Here is a 22,695-nt window from a genome sequence, read left to right as displayed (position 1 = left end):
TCCCGGCTTTTAGGCAAGGGTCAAGGAGCCGGGGGGGAGACTAGGAAAGGGCTGATGGGGTCGGTGGAGGATTAAAGCCAGCGTTCTTGAAGCCAGTTTCATCTGAATCACGTTGACCGCTTCCAAAGCGCTTGCATCCCCCACTCCCACGTGGCCGTGCTGGCTGGCTCATGTCTGGGCCAGATGGCCAGCGCTCCTACACGACTTGCTTGAGGCCACCTTGAACTTCAGTTCTGCCCACCTCTCCAGCCATTTTTGCTCAAATCTCAGCTCCTAGTCTGTTGGCTCCTGGAGGAACAGGCACTATGCCTGATTCCACAGCAAAGCTAGCCCAGGCCCTGACATCAGGCCTTCATAAACTTTCTGCAAATGAATCCATGAGGTTGACTGATCCTGGAAGAACAAAGGAGTTGAGGTCTCAAGGAAAATTCTTCCCCACACCTCACCCCCTTCCAGAGACAACTAAGTGGAGGCACACTGGCCAGGGTGTGCCCTAGACACATGATCGAGAGCCAGGATTCTGAACTGGCATCCATGGCATCCATCCTAATCCTCCTGGTGGAGTCTGGAGAGTCTGCATGAAAGTGGGTTTTTTTGGAAGAGGATCCAGAGCACACATTTTAGGATTCACTGATCAGATGCATGTGTGGACTGGGACCAGGGGTGGTAGCAGGGATAAAGCGGGGAGCACAGGGGCTGCCCCAGGGAACCACAGCTGCAGAGCCAATTCTGGAGGAAGGCTCCTCACCCCTAAGCCAGGAGCACAACCCCAAGAGGCAGGCAGAGCACTTCCTGGGACAGTGGCTGAGTTCATGTCCCCCACGTGAGCGGCGATCACACTTCCACGGCCACCACCCATCACTTCCTTTTGAACACTGCCTATTCAACTCACACCACTTTTCTGTTTGACAGGTAGACTCTCTGGGGAAGTCGGATCTAAAACTTTCCTTACCATTTCTAATTACATACATCAGTTTCCTACAGCCTGCCAAGCCTGTCCTTCTCAGAAAACCACAGATCTAACAGGGTTTGTTCTTGAAAAAGCCATTTTCATGGTTACTGTGCCCTGGTCTCATTGAGGTATTATTGGGAACTGACTGTTAGGGTCAATATTTTTTCCAATTTACATTTATGTTTATCAGTTTGTACTTTCAAGCCATCATCTCTTTTTTAAAAAGGTTAGAAGCTGGCCCTCAGATGTCTTTCCAGTCCTCTGTGATTTTCTGAAATGGCAGCCTTTGCCCTGCAGTAACCACTTCCTTGACAGACTCATTTTAGAATCTTGTCTTTAAGACCTGGGGTCATTTACTATACTCTTCTTAATTAACGTTTCAAAAATCCCCTCCAATTTTAACCTGGTTTTGTGTTCCCTAACCCATGCTAGAATCCAGATTATACACACATGTACACAAGTACACACACACACACACACACACACAGACACACAATTACATGTAAGTAACCAGTTCCCAGTTATATTCCACGGAAGTAAGGGTATACCTCTTGCCCTTATTGTGATGACATCTACCCCTTCACCTTTATCTGATGCCTGGTATAATCAAAATTCCAGGGTTTTTTTTTTCTTCTATCTCATTTTCCCAAACATGACAATAATTCACTGTTTTGTGGAAAGTAAAGAAAAATATAAAGAAGTAAAATGGTAATTCCCTTGTCCCCAATTTTTCTATCTTTTGCATGATATGTTGACATTACCATTCTAGGTTTCACAACCTTCACTTTTTCGTTACGGGCTCAACTGCCCACTTCTTAGAATAAATTCTTTGTTTCAGGCTTCCTCCAAGCAGCGTCAACCGAGGTAACAAGAATCTCTCCTCAGCTGTCTCAAGGCAGAGGCAGAGAAGAAAGAGCCTTGGACTTGGGATTCAGAAAAGCTAGGAGAGAGTTCCATCTCTTTTTTTTCTTCTTGACTATATACAATTTTGCATAATCTCTAGAGCACTTTGTACCTTAGTTTCTTCATCTGTAAAATGGGGATAATAGTTTCTGCCCAGAATTCTTCTTACAATGGAAATATCAAAAAATATGTTGGGAAGAAAATATATGAGAAAGCCCTTGGTAAACCATAAAGCACTCCAGAAATGCAAGTGATTTTTTTTACTGCGACAAACGGCTTGATTTTTCTTGGCCTCTGTTCCCTCCTTTCATTGAAAACTTCCCTATCTTTCCCAACTTCATGTTTGTTTGCAGGTTTTCATTTTTTCCTCAGATTGATCAATTCGTGGTCACTTTGCCCAAAGTTTGCTTTAATCTCTAAATTCTTGATTAGCTGGTTTCTCTTTGTGGATATCTTCTGCATTTGTCTGTACTGAGAATTCATGTTCTCTCAATATTCCAGGAATAGGTCAGCTCTTGGCCATACTTTCTTCTCTTGCCAGCTATGACTTGATGAGATATTCAAAGAAGTCAATGCCAGTCTTGATCTGGAAGACTCTACTCCAGAAAGGACTGTCCCATTCACAGGACAACTCTGCACTCATTCCAGCCTCGCCACCATGCTGGCTCTGACTCGGGTGGGACCAGTGACCATCAAAGCACTTGCTACTAACTGAACACTTACTCTGTGACAAGTACTGTTCACAGTGAAATAACTCACTTAATTCTCCCAATGACTGAAAAGCCAGAATTAAGAATACCTCATCTGAGAGGTAAGGAATTCAGGGGGACAGAGAAGCAAAGACATCTGCTCAGTCAATTAAAGGGGCTGAACAGAAGCCCCAGCTGCCTGACTCCTAGGTGCTTGCTTTCAACCACCGTTTTCTGTACCCACCACCATGTTCGACTGCAGTGAGAAAGGATGGAGGGGGATACAGGCCAGCAGGCCCCCCAGGACCCCTGAAGTGCCACTGGCAGAGATGAAATCATCTTTCATTTAAGGAATGAAGAGGTGATGGCAGCAAGTCATGAAGTACAAGTGCTGGAAATACAACCCCTTCCATCCAAGGCAAAACTCAACAATAGATACACTAATCACATCCCCATTCGTTTGTGGGGGATGGTCCTGGGTGTCTGAGGAGCAAATCAGGAGAATAGGGTCCACAAATATACAAATCCAAGTCCTAACCACCCTGAGAATCCTGCTGTGCACTCTCTTCCCTTCGCTCCACTATCCTTATTATGGACAACTGGACACACAATATGTTTCTTCTAAGTACTTGGCCATTCAAGTCAACTATAAAATTTTACTGCAAAGCTGTAGAGGATAAAACTTAAGAGCAGGAGCTCCAGCCAGACAGCGGGGTTCAAATTCTGGCTCTGCACTTGGGCTACACAAGTTTTAACTTCTTCATGGCCGCAGTGTCCTTGTCCCTAAATCGTAGGCAATAACCATAGAAACCTCCAGGGAGGGGGGGGTGCAGGGACCGTCCAATTCATTCATGCATGTAAAGCACTGAACACAGGGCCTGTAAGAGCCCACACCATGCCACCAGCTATTTAGTATGTGTCTACCCCAGTCCAGCATTTGGCTTGATGCATGTGGGGCACAGGGCAGAGGTGGTTTCTGCCCTTGAGAAATTCGTACCATGGGATGGATGGGATGGAGACATGAGAGTCATTTCAAACCAGGGGACCATGGGAGCAGGAAGAGGACAGTGACTCCAGCCTAGGGGGACCAGGAAGACCTGTGGCGGAGGATCCCTGGGCTGAATCCTAAAGGCAGAGTAGGAGTGAGGCAGGTGAGCCAAGGCGGGGAGGGCACTGCAGACACTGAGCGAAGGCCCAGAGTGCGAGGCCACCTTGCATGTATCCTTTTCCTCCGCTTGCGTCGCCATCTCCATCCCTCCTCTTCTTGGATCGTGTAAAGATAAAAGATAAGCCTGGAAAAAATGGTTCTATACAGAAAGCTAGAAAAGATTAGTCTCGCTCTCCTTTCTGACAAGCGTTTATCTAGTTTGCTAGATAAATAGTGTAAAAGAGAACGTGAGAAGGAGACAGAGACCAAAGATTAGAAACCACGGGTCCCCTGCCTGGTGCTGCTCTGTGTTCTGAAGGCCAGGACTCGGTTGCCCCCGCCTGTCCCCTCGTCAGACTATCCTCTTCTCCTGCCCTCTGGGAGTGCACGGACCTCACCAGAGGCCACTGAAGAGTTGCCACATTGAGCAGGATGGAGTTACTAGCAATGATAGTGTGTGTGTGTGTATTAAACTCATGGTTTGAGGGGCTGCTTTATGTTTCCTTCTCTGATCCCCAATGCAGTAACTGCCTCCCCTAAAGACCTCATTTGACAGATGAGGAAGCAAGTCTGGAGAGGCTGGATAACTTGCCTGAGTCCCACAGCACCCACACGGGGCTGAGGTGGGACCTGGGTTCCTGGCCCCTCAGCCAGCATTCCTTCCTCAATACCACTTTGCTTCCAATTAGCTACTTTTTTTTTTTTTTTTTTTTTTTTAAGTAGCTTTCAAATATACATGTGGTAAAGCTGAGGCACCAGAACTCTCTGTGGCACCAAGACACTGCCTCTTTTTTAAAACAGAACAATAAAGAAATGGGAAATTGTACCTTTGACTTGTATGTTTATTTTAGTTTTTAAAAACTGCCCTCTGAGTCAACAGTTAATGTAGCTATTTGAAACAAAATGAGCTCCCTCTCATCCTTTTTGGAAGCAAGCAAGTATATCTCATAGAACAATAATAATCATTCCCATTACTAACAGAAACCCCAACAACGAAGCAGGATTTCTGTCCACCATCCTCCTACTCTCACCATTATTCTCCACTTGAAGTCGTGGCTTACAAATGGGTTTGAGGAAGAAATAGGTACAAGAAAATGGGTAATCACCCAAATGTCCAGTATTAAGTGAGTAGAGAAGAAGGCTGTTTCCTCTTAAAGGAAGTAGAGTCTTCCTGTTGGAGGTGAAGTATATTTACAGAATGGTAGGAACAGGCTAAGAAGATGGCGCCCAAGCCTTAACCATGGGGTGAAATAAAAGAGGCGCCGATTGCCAGGGCCATGACTTCCCCACTTCTTTTGTCCTCCATAAATTAAATTACAGCCCAGAAACTGGCTATTTCGTAGGATGCATTTTTCCACTTGAAAACAACTTTGCCTTTTGCCAAGAGCAAAGCCCTAACAGAAGAGATCTGGAAGGAAGTCACTGTAGCTCAAACTTACAGGGTCTTCTACATACAAAGTAAACCTGCATCTCCTTTACATGGAGGCAGCTCTATATAATTTAAAGAGCCAGGGGTTAGAATCAGAGGATGGAAGCTGAAACCCTGGCTTGCTGCTTAGAGCTGTGTGACCTTGAGCTCTCTAATCCTCACTCTGTTCATCCGAGAGACAAAAGAATATTGTCAGCTTTCTGGTAAAGATTCAATGAGATAACATACGTTAATATAACCAAGAATATTTTATATATATATATAAAAAAATGTAAGCACAAGTATCTATTGCCAATTCAAGGCCCGGTTTCAACAAAAGATTGAAATGCCTTAAGCAAAGATGAGGCAATTCCTTTTAGATAATTACTGTATTTAAACTGACAGCAATAATTCTTAGCGTTTTCATTTCACCATTTATCTCCAAAATGATCTATAACTTCTGGCTCCCTAATTCCAGGACCTTCTCACTCCCTTCCCTAACCTCTGTCTCAGTTACATAAACCCAGATTTATCAATAAATGAGATTCCCTGCTATGGTGATGGAAAGACCATTCAAAGTTTCAGGGCCAACTTTGAATTTTATCTGGAAATCAAAGCTTCTCAGTAAAGAGGCACAGAATAAAAAGGAGAGGTTGAGAAGGTGAGTAACCACGATCCTATTTATTCCAGAAAGCCCAGCACAGTGAAGGCAACTGGGGGACATGAGATGAAAAAACCCTCCTAGGGATCTGCCCCAAAAAGCCGGAATAAGGAAGGGAACTAGAGAGAGAGGGAAAATAAAAACAGTATGTAAATAAACAACTTGAGAGGGCTTATTTCTGACTGGGAAGATCAACCAAGACTTGGTGGGTGAGGCATTCCCACAGTGGGTTAAGAACCTGACTGCAGGGGCTCAGTCACTGCAGTGGTGCGGGTTCAGTCCCTGGCCCGGCACAGTGGGTTAAAGCATCTGGCATTGATGAAGCTGCAGTGTAGGTCGCAGCTGTGGCTCAGGTTCAGTCCCTGGCCTAGGAACTTCTATATGTCTCAGGTGTGGCCATAAACTTAAAAAAAAAAAAAAAAAAGATCTGGTGGCTGAGACAGGCTTTGAGATGGATTTTGAAGAATGGACAGTATTTACATGGAATTGGAAGGTAAGGGGAAAAGCATAATAAATGATGATTGAGAGGAGCTTTTGGAAGAAATACCCTCATTGGGCACAATATAAAATGAAGCTCAAAGAAGTGAGGCGCTAAGGAATGGGTGTATTTTCATTGTCAGCCCATAGGTAGCACTAAAGATACCCTCATGCATACAACTCCAATAAAATTCACCCAAAGCATCAAGAGGTGCTTGGATGGCAAGGAAATGGAAACGTAAAAGGTATTAATATGTCAACTTTATCCTCAAAGCACGTTCACTTCCATCCTCATCTGTATCAACAACCAGCATTTCTGAGCGGTGCCCGTGTGCAGAGCATTCCATAAGCACAGTAGACACAGAGTGACATAAAGCAAGAATCTCATTCTCTTGGGAAAATAGCAAATAGCAAATTAAGCACCAAACGAAAGTGATTTCTCTTCTATAGGCAGGCTCTAAGAAAATGCCTCCAGTGTTTTTTCGTCCAAAATCCAAGGGGTCAACATTCTCCTACCCAAGACTGACCTCCCAAAGCTGAGCCAGGGTCAGATTTCTTCTGCAGTCTCTCTTCCTCTGTGAGCAGAAGGGAAAACCAGGATACAGATGGAAACAGAACCAGATAAGGACTGAAATTTGTTCCCTTCCCCCTTCAGCCCAGAAACAATCCTGATATTTCTAACAAGGTGATCAAATGGGGAGCCACGAACCCTGAAGACATCGATTCTGGCCCCACAGAATGTATGTGGTCTGCATGATAACAAATCCAGGGGTAGAGGCTGCAGTATCTGTGGTTTGGATGTTTTGTTTCCATAGGGCCAAGCAGTAAGATATTAGGGAGTGCCGGTCAATGAGAACACTGCTTAGCTTCCTTCTAGGCACTCAGTGGCTCTGCATCTCCCACCAAACACCACTGAGAGTCCAAATCACACTTACAACCTTTCTCTCGCATCTCCAGCTGCTCTGATGTCCAAATCAGAACTAAGTATTTTTTACTCTCTTATGGTTTGTCTTTTTAAAGGAACCCAGGTCCCTAAGTCTGCTTTTCCCCCTCATCTCTGTCCGTATAGGTTCACATTTACTTTAAAACGGGGAGGGGAGGGAGTCAAAAAGGAAAGAGGTGAGAAAGCTATTAACCCAGCCAGGCTAAGTGTCAGTGACTAAAGTTACAAGCACAGAAGCATGAAGCTTAATGCCTCCCACCCTCTTTCTCATCTTTGAACCTTCAATATACATCTTCTGGCCCTGAGAAGGAGGGGACCGGGACCAGTGGATCCCAACCGGCACCAAGATAATTGCACCATTCACATCCCTCACCAGTCAATCAGGGTCTGCTTATCCAGCCCCATATATTAATAGTTTCCCTACATTTGCAGTGTTATGAAGGAGAGTGAAATGAGGCTTTCTCTCCAAAACAAGAAATGGGGCACCCTCAATAAAGACTAAGTGGAACAGAGGATGTTTGCCGAACCGAGGGCCACTCGCCCTACTTCATGGCCACACCTGTTTCAAGGTTGTTAGGGAAAGCAAGCCCCTAACTTTCCCAACGCTCCATGCCAGGCCATGTCACTGGTGAAAGTGCCTGGAATTAGGGTGAAGACAGCTCTGCTCTTAGCTAAACACCAGTTCCACACCTTGGCATACCCTGCACACTGAATTTCCGCCTAGTGCAACTGCTTCTGTAGCACTCTGACTTAGGGACCCTCTGCCATGTAACAGCCAAGCCTTGCTAGGGTGTCCCTCTGCACGCTGAAATGCTGGGGCGGCCTGATGTGCAGAGCTCCTGGGGCCTTGGTCGTCATCTTGCCTGGTGGTTCTCACAAATACAGCCACCATGAGAATGGGAAACGTTTTTAAATGACCACTGCCTGGCTGCCTCCCAGAGAGATTTGAATTTAACTCTTCAAGGTATGGCCCGGACATGGACATCCTCGCTTCTGTTGTTGTTTCAGGGGTTTTTTTTTTGTTTTTTTTTTTTGTCTTTTTGCCTTTTCTAGGGCCGCTTCCGCGGCATATGGAGGTTCCCAGGCTAGGGGTCGAATCAGAGCCATAGCCACCAGCCTACGCCAGAGCCACAGCAACGCAGGATCCGAGCCGCGTCTGCAAGCTTCACCACAGCCCACAGCAACGCCGGATCCTTAACCCGCTGAGCAAGGCCAGGGATCGAACCCGCAGACTCATGGTTCCTAGTCGGATTCGTTAACCACTGCGCCACGACGGGAACTCCTGTTGTTTCATTTTTTACACTTATTTTTGCAAAAGCTCTGCAGGGGATCATGTTATTGACCCGGGGTGAAGGAGTGCTACTGTAGCCTGTCTCACTGTTTCAGAAACAAGGGACTCCACGCCCAGCAGCTACGGCTGGCACACGCTTGGCCACGAAGTAAAAGAACACAAGCAGAAACGAAAAGGAGCCTCTGACTCCCAAGCTCACCCCCTCTCCCATCCTCTGGTAGGCAGCTCCTGGAGACCCTGGGAAACTTAACACTTCAAAGACCCATACACATCAAGGGAGTATGTGGTACCCTGGGATATGAAGACGTGTGGGTGCACACATGCTCACCAGTGACCGGCTGAAGGATCAGGCATCCCAAAGGGATGAGTGGGGCAGGACAGTGCAGGGGAAAGTGCTGAAAAGAGATTGGGTGGACAGAGCTCTGCCACAGGTATCTGGCTTTAGACCACACGGCTCAGCTCAGGACTATTTCCACAGCTTCCAATGTGCAAACACATTCGACACATTTAAGGGTTTTTTGGGGGGTTTTTTTGTTTTTTTTGTTTTTTGCTTTTTAGGGCCACACCTGCCACATATGGAAGTTCCTAGGCTCGGGGTTGAATTGGAGATACAGCTGCTGGCCTACACCACAGCCACGGCAATGTGGGATCCGAGCCACTTCTTCCACCTACAACACGGCTCACGGCAACGCCAGATCCTTAACCCACTAACAAGACCAGGGATCGAACCTGAATCCTCACGGATCCTAGTCAGGTTTGTTAACCACTGAGCCATGAAGAGAACTCCTAAGGATACTTTCGGCTACTGTTTGGTAGCTAAGTCTCTGCTCAACCATGCCTGAATGCACACAAGCCTAGTGGTGGTGTGTGTGTGTGTGTGTGTGTGTGTGTGTGTGTCTGGATGTACACAAAAAGCACCGGTCTCTAATCTAAAGATACTGTGACTATGGTGGCTGAGTGACCAGACTAAGGGCCCTGGGAGATGGGAGGATGGAGCCAGAACACCTGGGCCTCCTCACAGAGAACAGTGGGCTTTGGCACAGGGATTAGAGACATCACCTAAGCCTCAGGTTTCTTCCCAGTCTCACTTCTCCCCTCCCCGAACAATGCAGAGCTTTTGTCCAGCCATTGTTTTGAAGTCCCACCTCTTCAAAAGAAGCAAGATCTGATTCCCTAAGAAATTCTAACCAATTGAAGCCCTGAGTGGGTCTATATAAAGATTAATGAGAAATTTAGACTTGACATTTCTTTCTAAAACAGGAAATTCATGGTCTGAATGAGGCAATGAGCAAAGCCACGGGGGATGGCATGAGTGGAGTACAGTTTGGCTGTTCTAAGTCAAAGGAGTCAAGGTTGCTTAAACTGTCCTGATCTAGGAAGCTTGCTACCAGAGAGGACAGACACCTGCCCTATAAGCCTGGCCTCCTCCTCCCCCATCTCCTCGTCCTCTTAAGCAAAGTGTTTTCATTATGCCTCTACTGCCCTGCCCCTCAAGTCACCTTGGAATGGATGTCCCACTCAGTGGCATCATCTGCTCATTCACCTACCTTGAGATTCAGGACACTCTCTTTATGGGTAAGCGGATCTTTAGAAAGTCTTCAGGCCAAGCTTAGGTTCCTTTTGCAAATGAAATGAATATAGACCATGATCTACTGAGAAACAGTGAAAGCAGGGGAAAAGGGTCAAAGGGTGAGGAGCAAGAAGAGTTGTAAATAAAATCTAGAGGAACATTCATTTCCAATCCCTCTCCCCTTAGGCACCGCTGCTACAGTTTAAAGGAGTGGCGGCTGAAGGTGTCTTCCTATCACCTCTACACCTGGGCGTCCCCATGAAGAACACTTCTGAAACAAGAGGCCATCTCAAAAGGCTACCAAAATGTGTTGTGAAGGCCCTGGGAGTAACTGAGCCCCTCTTATGCCATCACTCCCCTTGGCCATTAAAGAAAGCAGCCAGTGTCTGAGCAACATGGCAACTTTGCCTCCCTACTTGAGAAACACAAGGGGCCAGGCTGGGCCTTCATTCCCAGGAGCTCAGCCTGGGCCATGATCCAGCTTTCTCCTTGGCTACCAACCAACTAACAGCTGTCCCTTTCTTTATAATGGCCGTGGACAAAGTGAGTTGCAATCCAGTGGTCTACAATGAAAATCTGTACCATTTGCTCATTCCAGTGACAAGCCTAATAAACAGGGCTGGGATTCATGAACTGTAGACCCATGAAAGCTGAAATGACAGCCTCTTCCCTCATCTTTTAAGAAGACCCTGACTTTTATCCTCTGGCCTCATCGTTTGCAATCTGAAACTCATCATCAATGAACCAGCACATTCTTATGCTGCTCTTCTCCCCAAGTTAGGGGATGCCAGTGAGATAGGAGGCTGGCCCCTCCACGCCACTTGCCTCGCCATCTGCTTTCCATCCTCCCGAGCATTCTCTCCTTCTATAAAACTTCTAATTATTTTTAAAGACGTAGTTTAAATGTTAACCCCTCCATGAAGCCCACCTCCTTCTCTCAGGCTGCTCTCCTTCACAGCTCTTACCTAAGACTGTGGTGGACTCCTTACATGGCTCCACCATTATATCATGAGCTACTGGATGGGATAGACCAGAGCTAATTCTTTTTCACAGCACACTACTTGACAAATATTGGTGCTTAACAAATGTTTGTTGAATAATTGAGGAGAGCAAAACTCATAAAAATAAATAAAGTAAAAAGAAGAGATAGTGTGAAAGAAAAGAGGCCAAGAGACACTAATAAATAAATCCAGACTCAGGAGTACATAAAAAAGAGGCAGGAGAATCAATTAGGGAAAGGACCAGAATAAGAAGGCATAGAAAATGGAAGAGAAGGAGGCAAAAAATGTACAAGAGTGGAAGAATGAAGAGGGGACCTGGGCGAACTGAAATACAAAGCTTCCATTCTGAATTTTCTTTTCTATTTTTAAGAACAAGGCAGAAATGCTGGAGGTCCCCAAAGGAGAAATACATGGGGAACTGCCAGTGTTAACCATGATAGAGAATTAGGTTCAGGAATGACGCAGACCCATGATGTGTGGTCTGGTAACTTTGGCTTCACCTGGGAGATGGTTAAAAAGACAGAATCTTGAGTACCACCACAGACCTACCGACTCAGAATGTACCATTTAACAAGATGCTCAGGAGATTCCTATTTACAATAAAGTTTGAGAATCACTGATGTGGATATATGAAGTCCACACATAACCTCCGCATCTCACCCTATTCAACTGTGCTGCACAAAGCCTCGTCACTGAGCAGTCACCCCACCTTAACCAAATCACATCAGCTTCATTTGTTAAATGAGAAGCTCAGAGGAGATGCTTTCTAAAGTGTCATGGAGCTCTGATATTCTTGGTCTCATCTAACATCATAATGTCAAACCAGGCTTATACCCATCACCAACAACAAATAGCATCATTTACTAAAACTACACTTCTTCTCTCCATTCATTCATTTGATGTTTTCCCAGTCTCTATCATGTGCCAGTCACTGTGTCAAGTATAAATGATTCAAGATGAATAAACACTCCCTCTCTGCCCTCAAGGGGCTCACGAACTTCTTATGGAAACAAGGCACATACACAGAACCAGGATGAAGTGTACTAATAATCATGAACAAGCAGAGCAATCCCCCTGCCTGGGACAGTCATAGAGGACTTCAGTGACCGGTCACATAATGCGCTAGGTCCCTTCCCTGCCAACCTAAGCTGAAAGCACTGGAAAGTGAAAAGAAAAAAATAAGGCGGTTAGAGAACATGCAGGAACCAACCACAAGGTCTAAACACACCTCTCTGGGTTCGCAAAACCCCAAGAGTTCATTCACACTATGGATCTTATGTGACGGCTGCAGACAGACCATTAACAGCCACAGGTGCGTGTTAGAAACCCAACTCCTCTGAGCCGTGCCTGCTCTCACACCCTGACCACATTCTGTTCTCTCTTCTGCATCCTTCTGAAATATCAATTCAGAATGTATCTTTTAACAAGATGCCCAGTAGACCACTAATCTACTCCCCCTGGAGACTTCTTCTTGTGGTTGCAAAGAGGAGATGCGCTTTCATAAATATGAACGATTCATTAGACCGGTAACTCTTTGGATCCATATTTATTTACAGAGAGAGACGATATTAGGATCCAACTGTATGCACAGTAACAGAGACTGAAAATGTAGTTTACAGACAGGAAGAAATTTCTAGAATTCTTACGGAGGGTACAGAATGGCACTGAGGAAAAGGAGCTTAGCCACTCCTGACCCCAAGTTACACGAGATGATTGCTTCATCAGCCCTAGTCTCCATTGTTATGGAGAGAAGGCTGTCATTCAGAATAATAGTTTCCCAACCTTTCAAATGATGAGTTCCACCTGGTTCTTATAGGCTGATTTTTTGCTCTGGTTTCTTCACACATAACCTGTCCTTTCTCCTGCCTCCTTCCCTATTTAAAAGTCTACAAACATTAACTAAATTTTTGCTTTAGCCTGTCAGACGAGTGGACGTGTCACCTTTATTTTCTTATTCTTGAACAGGAAAACAAAAGCATGCATCCTGGGTTCCTCACATCCATGGAGGAGATGGGAGAATGTTTTTTACCAGATAACGATGATGTGGCCAAGGGTGGATCAGCTCATTCCTGTTTCTCCCCATCAGGCACCACTCATCCCACCAACCAATTTTCGTCCACATCTCCTTCCCAACCCTGTGGGTGCCCACTGCCCCTCCCCACACAAGGCCGGGTGCATGGACATGAAGGTCAAGGGAGCCGGCCATTCAAGGTTCTGAAGTCATCATTCTGGAGGTGAAGCAGGAATATAAAATCAAGGTACCTGCTGTTCACCCCTTCGCCAGAGGAAGTCTCTCTTCTCACTCAGCCTAAAAGAAAGGCACTGGGTGTGCAAAGTAGGGACTAGAGGAATTTTTTTCTTTCTCCTCTTTCTCTCTCGTTTTGCCTCCTTCCTTATTCTCTTTGCCTATATCTACCCCCCGATAAATTATACATATCCAGTGGCAAAACAAGACTCTTCAGATAGACAGGCTTCCCAGAGACGGAGCCAATGGAGAGAAGAAACTAGACACGGCGGGGCTCAACCTGCTCCTCTCCTTGCATTCGGCATCCATCTCTAAGCTGCCATATCGCCCTGTGTTCAAAGATCCGTCATGCTTTGCTACACCTGAAACACAGGCAGAGAAGATACCATGTTGTTCTGCTTCCCTTGAAATCACCAACCTAATATCCTCAACCGTGCTTGCCTAGGAAGTCTTTATTTCCTATTCATTTTTTTTTTTCTTAATTGCACATCATGGAGGCGCCTCAACTGGAATTAAACGTGCTGTTCCTCCCACCAGCAGCCACATTTCTTCCCCATGTAGCCCACACCGTATGGGGGTGGCTGGGGCGGGGGCGGGAGGGAGAAGACAAAATAGAACCCAGGCAGCTCTATGTGCTGTGAGGGGAAAAGAGGGAAGAGGACCATGGCCCCAAGGCAGCCCAGAGCATCACTGAGTCACAGCCTCTCAGCATCTGCTCACGGGGACAGGTGGGGACACCTGCCTCCTCCCAGAGTCTCCAAACTGGCTGTGGATGTGGAAAGGCGAAGACACCTGCGGCGACTCCTCCTGGTACCCCAACAAGCCCTTCCCAGGCAGATGCCATTCTTTTCTCTGTGGCTTTCCCACCTCCTAGACCTCCTCTTCCTCCCCTTTCAATGTCTTATCCTTTACCCGGTCTTAGAGCCAAATGATGATGGCCTGGAACCTGGCTTAACCCCAGTAGCATTCAAGGTGAACAGGGCTGAGATTCTGTCCACAGGCCTTCTGGCAACCTCCTCACCAATCAACACCATGAAGGAGCTACCTGGTGGAGAGCACTGTTGTACCACCAGGGACGCAGAAGGGGCAGCACCCTTGAAGACCCACCTTGCCTGGCTCATCTTCCCCATGGAATCTTCACACATGGAGATGATTTTTTTCACCCATGCCTCTGTTCTATTTTGAAGTAAATTCAGAGCTCATCCTCCCACTTGAAGGAGTAGAAGCAGATGGGGAACCAGCTCAGGTGTCTCAGGTAAGCACACCCTGGACAACTTCAGCTATTTGTAGATGTGGTAAGATCAGGGCTCCAAGTGGGATCCCACTCGGTCACTTCTGATGACACCATGGTTCCAGATCAGTGTTGAGGCAATCAACACTCCAAAGAATGAAAGCTGGGGGAGGGGAGTCATGGAATGGATTCTATCCATCCTTTCTGGACAATGAAGAACTATCTTCTACTGTGAGGTGGAGTGACAAGGACCTTCTCTTACTTCCCCCTTGTCCTTTTAGGATTTTGGATGGTTTCAAAGTCTTATTAAAAAGGCTGGGAAAAAGGTATGGGGGAAGAATACTTTCAGGAAGATGACTGGTGCTAGTGATTCTGCTCCATTATTTTGAAAATCTTTATCTCAACCTGATTCCTGCACTTGGGTGCCTTCAGAGTTTGGGGACATATGGTCAGTGGACCAAGAAGAGGAGTAGCCAGCTTACCACCCTGGCCCTCCTGCCCATGGGCAATCTGATTTCCTAGGAGATGTCTTGGATTGTACGAGTGACTAGGTGAAGAGCCATCAGCTAAGTCTTTTCCATTTCTCTTGCTATTTCTCTTTTCAAGTACATGAAAATACCGCCAAGCCACATTTCACATGTTGTAGAAATGGATGAGAGGGAGAAAAATGTAAGTATTAATTCTATTTGGAGGGTCCAAGGCTAACACACGCAAACGGCACATCTCTTTGTTTAACACAAAGACTCACGTGTCGAATTCTGCACCCCTGCTACACGCACAGCATTTTAGAACTCTGCAAGATAGCCATTTTGCAAGAGTGTGGAAGTAACAGTTTGCTTGGAGGATGTGTGGGTATAAATAGATGTGTAGACAGAAGGAGAAATTTATAGCTCAAATATAATAGCACACCAAAAAATACAAATTAAAAAGCAGAATACTGACAGGACTCCTTTTTTCCAAGCTTAAGATTTAAGTCCCCTTAACCTGAAACATCCTCCAATTCCAGGTGTTCTTAGACCAGCCTGATTTCCCACCTAGACCTGTCCCTCTGCAGTAGGCCTCCCGGGATCTCTGGGCCCAGGTCAGCCCTTTAGACAGCAAGTGGACTTTGGGGCAACAACCACAGTAATCTCATTCATTATTTCATTTTCTAAAGGGCATAAAAAGGATGCCTAGGAAGGTAGAAACAGGAACCACAGAGGCATGTAAGTGGCAAGGGGGAAAAGCCAGCCTGAATAAAAGAAAAAGATTTCCAGATTCCCATGAAAATCACAGCTTTAGCTTGGGGTGGATAAATTGCTATTTAACTCGAAAATCACACAGGTCTCCCAGCCGTGTCTGCATACATATAACCCCTTCTGCCATCCAGCATCTTCTGCCCCCACATACATCCACCCCCACTGCCTCCCAAAATCCCAAAACCTGTTTGATGAGGAAGGAAAAGAAATAACATGGGAGATTTCCCCTTTGTAACAAGCTTTTTCCCAAGACAACATTATTTGAATATCTTGTAACCTTTTCTTCCCCCCAAATCCACTTGAGGGACTTGAAGAGAGAGATAAACAAGGAATCCCTACCCCAGGTGAGAAGAAAATGAAATAGAATTTGCCCTACCTTGGTTTGTAGAAGCCAAACCTCTAGACGGACAGATTAAGGGAGTAAGCATGTTGGGAATGTCCAGTCGCCTCTTCTTGCTTGCATATCCACATAAGAAAGACGAAGGATAAATAAAAGGAAGATAATTTCAAATCCAATTTAGCATGAATTTTGTTTTAATCTTGTGTCTTGAAGAGATGCAAATTCAAAGAAAAAAAAAAGATGGAATTCAAAGGTAATTCAGGGTATGGAGAGCAGCTCACAATGCAGAATCCAGAGTGATTATTCCGTTTGCATGTGAGGGTAGTGGCTGGACTATTTTTTTTTTTTTTTTAATGATTCTTCTGGCAATTACGGTTTTTGATTTTTGGAGCTTTAGTGGAGGAGGCTCTGTGTAGAGAAGCTGGGGGCCGGCTCGGTCCCTCGGTGGAGCATGGTCATTCCCAAAGCGTCCCCTTCCTAAGGGGGAAAAAGAGGCGGTCAGGGTTTGATTCGAGTGTCCCCCAGAGGGTGAGAAAAATGCATTCCAAAAAAGAGATAATTCGTTTTAAGGAAAGGGGGGAGGAAACCCTGCATTTCCCACAGAGTGCACACGAGAGGAATTGAAAACAGCTGGCACCGGTCTATAAATAATTCAGAAAAGGTCTGGCTATACCATTCCTGGGACAGGCATGGATGCGAGGTGGGAAAGCCAACCTGAATGGAAGAGGAGAGAGGGAGGGAGGGAGCGAAGGAGGGAAGTGGGAAGCAGGGAGGAAGGGAGGGAAAAGCGGCTCCATGTAGCAACACACACTCACACACACGCAAAAACACAATCCCCACTTAACTCGCCAGCAAGTGCGGCCCCCAGCCCCATCTGCAGTGCTGCTGACATGTCTGTCTTGCTCTCCCCATCGCCTCCAGCAGCAGCGCCTCCTCCCACCCCCGGCTCGCGCTGAATGGGTTCTGATTGTGCACCGCGTGCACACTGGGCATTCCTTGGAAGAGGCACACTGACACGCGCGCACACACACACACACACACACGCCCCCGGCGCGCACGCGCCCCCGCGCGCGCACTCACACTCACCCCCGCGCACACTCACGCCGCCGCCGCGCTGATGTGCAGCGCACGGGGCTTCACCTGCAACGTGTCGATTGGACGGATGGTCGCGGCGCGTGGCTTCGGCCCGGGGCACCGATGCCCAGCCTCTCTGCTCGGTAAGGGGACTAACCCCCCCCTCAAAAAAATGACCAGAGAGAGCTCTACCCCTTCACCCTGAAAAATCTTTTTTAAAAGCTATGCCCAAATGAGCAAATGCCGGTTTCTGCCGGATTTAAGAGCTTTACCTAACACCAGCTTGGTTAACGGCTCCACAGCTTCGACCTTTTATCTTCCCGACACCTCCAAGCCCCAAATTGAGACCGGATACTCCAAAGCGAATATATACGAATATATACGTACCGGCTTGGAGCGCCCTGGCGACCGCAGGGTCTCCGGAGAGGGGTAGTCAGTGGCCGGGGATTGAGGGTTTTCCTTTCCTGCAAAGCAGGATTAATAATTCTCCTCGGAGGGTTTTGAAGTTCACGAGTCTTCTTTGCAAAGCAAAGGAAAATGCATTCGGACGCCAGCACTTCGAGATTGTGGTGCTCAAAAATCACCCAGACGAGCACTTTCGATAGAGCTAAGCCCCGAGATTTCCTAGAGGTGAAGAAGCCGAAGGAAGTGGTTTTTCAAAGGGGGTGGGGGACCTGCCTTTCTCAAAAAAAAAAAGGTGGGGGGTGGAGAAGCAGGAGCCCAGATTCCAGTTGGTGATGATGGGAGCCGGGGGAGGGGAAGCGGGCGGGGGCAGGCTGTGCAAGTCAACCGCGCGGCAGCGGGAGAGGAAGAGGAGGGGAGAGTAAGAAAAAGGGGGATTAATCACCGGGGACCAGGGCAGGGCGGAGATCACAGGTTGCCTGGTCTGGATTTGGGTCTCACACTCAAAAACGTGCCACACACACACACACACACACCTACCTCTCACACTGCTCTGGTGGGAGGAGAAACCCACGAAGCTAGGGAAGATGCTCCCGCTCCCAGGGTGTGTGCGCGCGTGTGTCCTCTTTCTCCACACCCCCCACCCCACCCCACCCCCAAACCCCTTCACCCCCTCACTCCTATTGCTAAGACTCTGGTGGAGGGAGCTTCCCACGTCATGTGCTGGGGGGAGTGGGGTAGGAAAGGGGGAAAAGATTTAACCCGAGTCCGCGGCGCCTCCTGCTGGCTGCAATGAGGAACAGCCGCTAGGAAGGGCGGCCAAGGGGTGGGGGAGGAAGACAGTGCCCCTGGTGGGCATCCGTGCTCCGCTGCCGAAAGCATCTCCCAGGCAGAGCCGCTTTTTAAAATTTAAGACCCATGCTTGATTTTCCGCAAATCAGCCTTTGCTTCCTAAGTGCCTGCCGCCGTGTGCTGCACGCAGTTTAAAGCCGAGTTCTTGCCTTCAAGGAGCTTAAGATCTATTCTGAGCACTTGAGGCTGATGCGTAAAGCAATGGGAAACAAAGCAGAGCAAATGTAATTAAAGGCTAAATTGTATAGTACATTTTATATGTGTGTTTTGCTGACTGCTAGTGAAGGTCTGAGGAATTTGGAATTTTTTATTAAAGTAGATCCTATTATTTAAAGACCTCGAGAGAAGATGATGAGACAGATGAATAATCCCTAAATAAAACTAGATTTCATGGCATTTACAAACCCACCCTCCGGTAAAAAGCAAACATCCATTCATTTCTCTCCCTCTTAAGCTGCTTTCTATTTTAACAGTACTTATCACCACCTGTAGTATTGTTTATTTTTAATATCAATATCATTTGTATCCATCATTTTTATTCTGATCCATTGTCTCTTCAAAGATACAGAATATTACAGTGGTGAAGAATTTTCGTATTGGTTATATCATAAGCTTCTCACCCACATTCCTGAGAAGCAGCCACGGAGACACAGTGAACAGTCCTGTGTGACACGGTTACACCTAGTAGCTCAGCCCTTTGATCTATAGAGAATTTGGTCCTATAGACCAGACAGCACCCATAATACATCTGAATTAATTCTTTCATGTTCCCTAATTTTCGTTAGGCCTAATCTTTGAATGTAAGATTTTTAAGACACACAAACACAAAAGCATTACATGAAAACACAAATAGAGTGTGTTCACATGTGAATTATTCTTTCTCAGTATTGTTAGTACTATTTTTCTAAGGCAGGGTAGGGCTGATCTTCCACCTCTTTGGAGAGCTGCAGAACCACCCCCACATTTCTGTGCCCCTTGATTCACAACAGCCAACCCAAGCCCCTCTATGAGTCAATCTCCAAATATTAGAAGGTGGATTCCAGGAGGGGTTAGCATGCAGAGAACAACGTCGACCTTTAATCTACTTTTATTTTAACCTCAGAGCCCACTTTCCCCTACCTCTTCCCAATCCCTTTCACCAGAATTGGACCAATTCTTTTCTGTTTTATTTTCTTCCTTTCCTGGACCCAGCAATTCCATTCCAGCCTCTTTACTTTTGCCAAGTGTCCAGGGAAGAAGAAGCTCTCAGACCCCGTCTCCATAATTAAGCCCACCCTCCCTTTCAGTTTCTAGTGAAGACCTAACTCCACTGAGGATATTTTTCTGTCAACCAAGCCTTAATTGACTTCTGTAACAATTTCAAGGATTTTTGCCTAAGGTATGGCACTTTACCACCATCTCCCTGCCTCCTGGCCCCCCTGCTATTAGAAACACGTAGAGGAATTGGCATGAGTTATCAAATGGCTGGGTGATGCCAGTGGCATGTCGGATCCAGGCACCAGAGATAATACACACAACAAATTGGACATTTGGTCCTGCATTACAAAGAACTGGCCCAAAAGGAGAATAATATGTCCGTAAGCTATTTATCTTGAACCATATGAAACTACTAGTATTTAACCATATGAAATAACCATTATTGGCCTATAATAAAAAGGCAATTTCATAAGGTTAAACTTATAATTATATTCTTATGTATATCTCATCTTCTCAATTAGTTGTTTAACTACTTAGGGAGACAGACCAGCACATAGGTGCATATTCCCAACACCTGGCTGTTGGTTAGCAAACTCAGGAGTCCCCCTGGTGCAATTCAAAATGGCCCTTGTACCTGAAGGCCAAGGAGAGACCAAAGAAAGAGGCAGACCACTCCAAATTGGTAGGTGGCAGTTTTAAGGAGCAGGTGAACTTACATACCTTGCTTGTCCTGGACAGCTGCAAGATGAGTCCATCTCCACACCTGTCCCCCAGAATCTTAAGAGTTTACATGAAGTCCCTAAGGGGGTTCTCTCACATGTACTGTCCAGATGGTGTCAATAACATTATCTCTCAAGGCTGCATCCTTGCAGTGGCTCCTAGGGCGAGAACAATGGGTGAAATGTACATTCCAAGGACAAGGGAGGGTGTAAGGAGTCTCCATATTGCCCAGGTCCAGCTCATGGGTCAACTGGCGGTCACATCCTTTTAAAGATCTCCTTCAACAGGAATTCCTGTCGTGGCTCAGTGGTTAACGAATCCGACTAGAAACCATGAGGTTGAGGGTTCGATCCCTGCCCTTGCTCAGTGGGTTAAGGATCTGGCGTTGCCGTGAGCTGTGGTGTAGTTTGCAGACGCAGCTCGGATCCCGAGTTGCTGTGGCTCTGGCTTAGGCCGGCGGCGACAGCTCCGATTAGACCCCTAGCCTGGGAATCTCCATATGCCGCAGAAACGGCCCTAGAAAAGGCAAAAAGACAAAAAAAAAAAAAAAAAATCTCCTTCAACAGTGGCCCAATTCCAGGATTTCCCATTGGGGCACAGCAGTAACGAACCCAACTAGTAGCCATGAAGATGCAAGTTCTATCCCTGGCCTTGCACAATGGGTTAAGGATCCAGCATTGCCATGAGCTGTGGTGTAGGTTGCAGATGCAGCTCGGATCTGACGTTGCTTTGGCTGTGGTGTAGGCTGGCAGCTATAGCTCTGATTCGGCCCCTAGCCTAGGAACTTCCATATGCTGCAGGTGCAGCCCTAAAAAGCAAAAAAGAAAGAAAAAAGGAAAACAGTGGTGCAATTCCGGAAGTGTGGTGGGGTCTCCATAAATATTAAGGATTTTTTTTTTTTTTTTGTGGCTGTTGGAATCCACCTCCCAAGCAGTCTTGCTGACTCTGAAAGAGCTAATTCTAGGGACCAAGTAGCTTTTGAATGACAGGTGGTATCTCTTCTCCATGGTGTTCATTGCTCATTGCCCATTTAATGAGGGTAAGCCTCTCTCCTTATTTACCAGACTCCCTACCCCTCAGGTGTACGTCTAATGAACAACATTTGCCTCCAAGGACCATAAACCTTTCGATAAAGCTGTATTTGAAGATCACCCAGATTTATGAAATTTGAAACACACCATGTCTCAGTGTTGCAAATATGCATTTCCTAACTCCTAGTCAGACAGCACAGAAAGCAGTAGTCTAACACTACAAGATGTTGGATTATAGTTCACAGCATTGTTTACTGAGGTAAAAGCTCTTGCCGGAGGCTGCTAATGACACTGGTGGAGGTATTCTGCCAGCTCACTTGACCCAAAGAGAGGATCCCAGGAGATGCAAACACTCTTGTCTGTGGCCCAATAAGCAGATACAAAGCCTGTGCTTTAAGTACAGAGAAAAATAGAAGTATATTTATCTCACAACCTGTTCAACCTCCTCAAACACTGAAACCAAAGGGTAGAGCCTGAAGCTTACAATCTGGGGTCCTTCTTCATGGAAAAGAGCAGAAAATCTGATGTGAAAATAAATACTTATGTAAATGAGAAATCACAACTATTGCAGAATTCTGGTACTTGTAAATGCCATGAAATTTTTAAAATTAAATAACAATTTTTATTAGTTGCTACTTGACTCTTCTGTAATGCTTGCTTTCCTACATTTTTTGACTTCATACTCTTTGAGCACGTTTTTACAATATGATTTATAATATCATTTTCTATAGAAATAATAGAATCCAGTCTGTTTGGGTTTTTTGTTTGTTTGTTTTGTCTTTTTGCCTTTTCTAGGGCCACTCCCACAGCATATGAAGATTCCCAGGCTAGGGGTCTAGTCAGAGCTGTAGCCACCGGCCTACACCAGAGCCACAGCAACACAGGATCCGAGCTGCGCCTGCGACCTACACCACAGCTCACGGCAACGCCGGATTCTTAACCCACTGAGCAAGGCCAGGGATCAAACCCGCAACCTCATAGTTCCTAGTCGGAATTGTTAACCACTGTGCCCCGACGGGAACTCCAGTCTGTTCTTTATTATGGTTGTTCAAAAATTGTTTTTTACTGTTGATCATTTGGAAAAATTTCTTACTTATTGGTAGAAGTACAGTATACATTTTTTAGAACTGCTGTCAAGTTAGGGAAAACCCTTATCAAATTTCTTTTATATATAAATTGTATGGTTTCAAGTTTTCTCGTACACTGACTAACCTTAAATATGCCTTGAACTGTGACACTCATCAACTAGTTTGCCATATATTATAAAGTTTTACATCATCTTCATCAACGTCAGTATTTTTTCTCAAGCTTACCAGAAATTTA

At 46.1% G+C, this 22,695-nt stretch overlaps 1 protein-coding gene and 1 long non-coding RNA gene across 4 annotated transcripts in view; one reads left to right on the top strand and one right to left on the bottom strand.

Annotated features, from left to right (window-relative positions):
• GRIN2B (glutamate ionotropic receptor NMDA type subunit 2B) overlaps nucleotides 1-18,196 on the bottom strand; it is a 447,773-nt gene extending 429,577 nt beyond the window's left edge. The window contains exons 1-3 of one of the 3 annotated variants that reach the window (XM_021092315.2): nucleotides 18,113-18,196; nucleotides 17,558-17,794; nucleotides 16,133-16,573 (exon numbers count right to left, since the gene is read on the bottom strand). The gene's annotated coding sequence lies outside the window, so the exon portion shown is untranslated. Of the gene's footprint in view, nucleotides 1-16,132; nucleotides 16,574-16,936; nucleotides 17,055-17,557; nucleotides 17,795-18,112 lie in introns of those variants that run through there. The other 2 variants (XM_021092318.2, XM_084956717.1) reach the window with 2 other exon arrangements.
• Nucleotides 1-22,695, top strand: part of LOC146403400 (uncharacterized) — a 1,275,680-nt gene that overhangs the window by 1,217,434 nt on the left and 35,551 nt on the right. Inside the window, exon 3 of the long non-coding RNA XR_014803827.1 lies at nucleotides 21,053-21,141. This is a non-coding gene — a long non-coding RNA (uncharacterized LOC146403400). The remainder of the gene's footprint in view (nucleotides 1-21,052; nucleotides 21,142-22,695) is intronic.

This window comes from Sus scrofa, chromosome 5, assembly GCF_054392235.1.
Source record: "Sus scrofa isolate SSC_HxYL_T2T_F1_AM1 chromosome 5, Sscrofa_HxYL_maternal_Yorkshire_Landrace_v2.0, whole genome shotgun sequence".
Lineage (NCBI taxonomy): Eukaryota > Metazoa > Chordata > Mammalia > Artiodactyla > Suidae > Sus > Sus scrofa.
The sequence above is the reverse complement of the archived record's forward strand: the minus strand, read 5'-3'. Positions and strand labels throughout refer to the sequence as shown.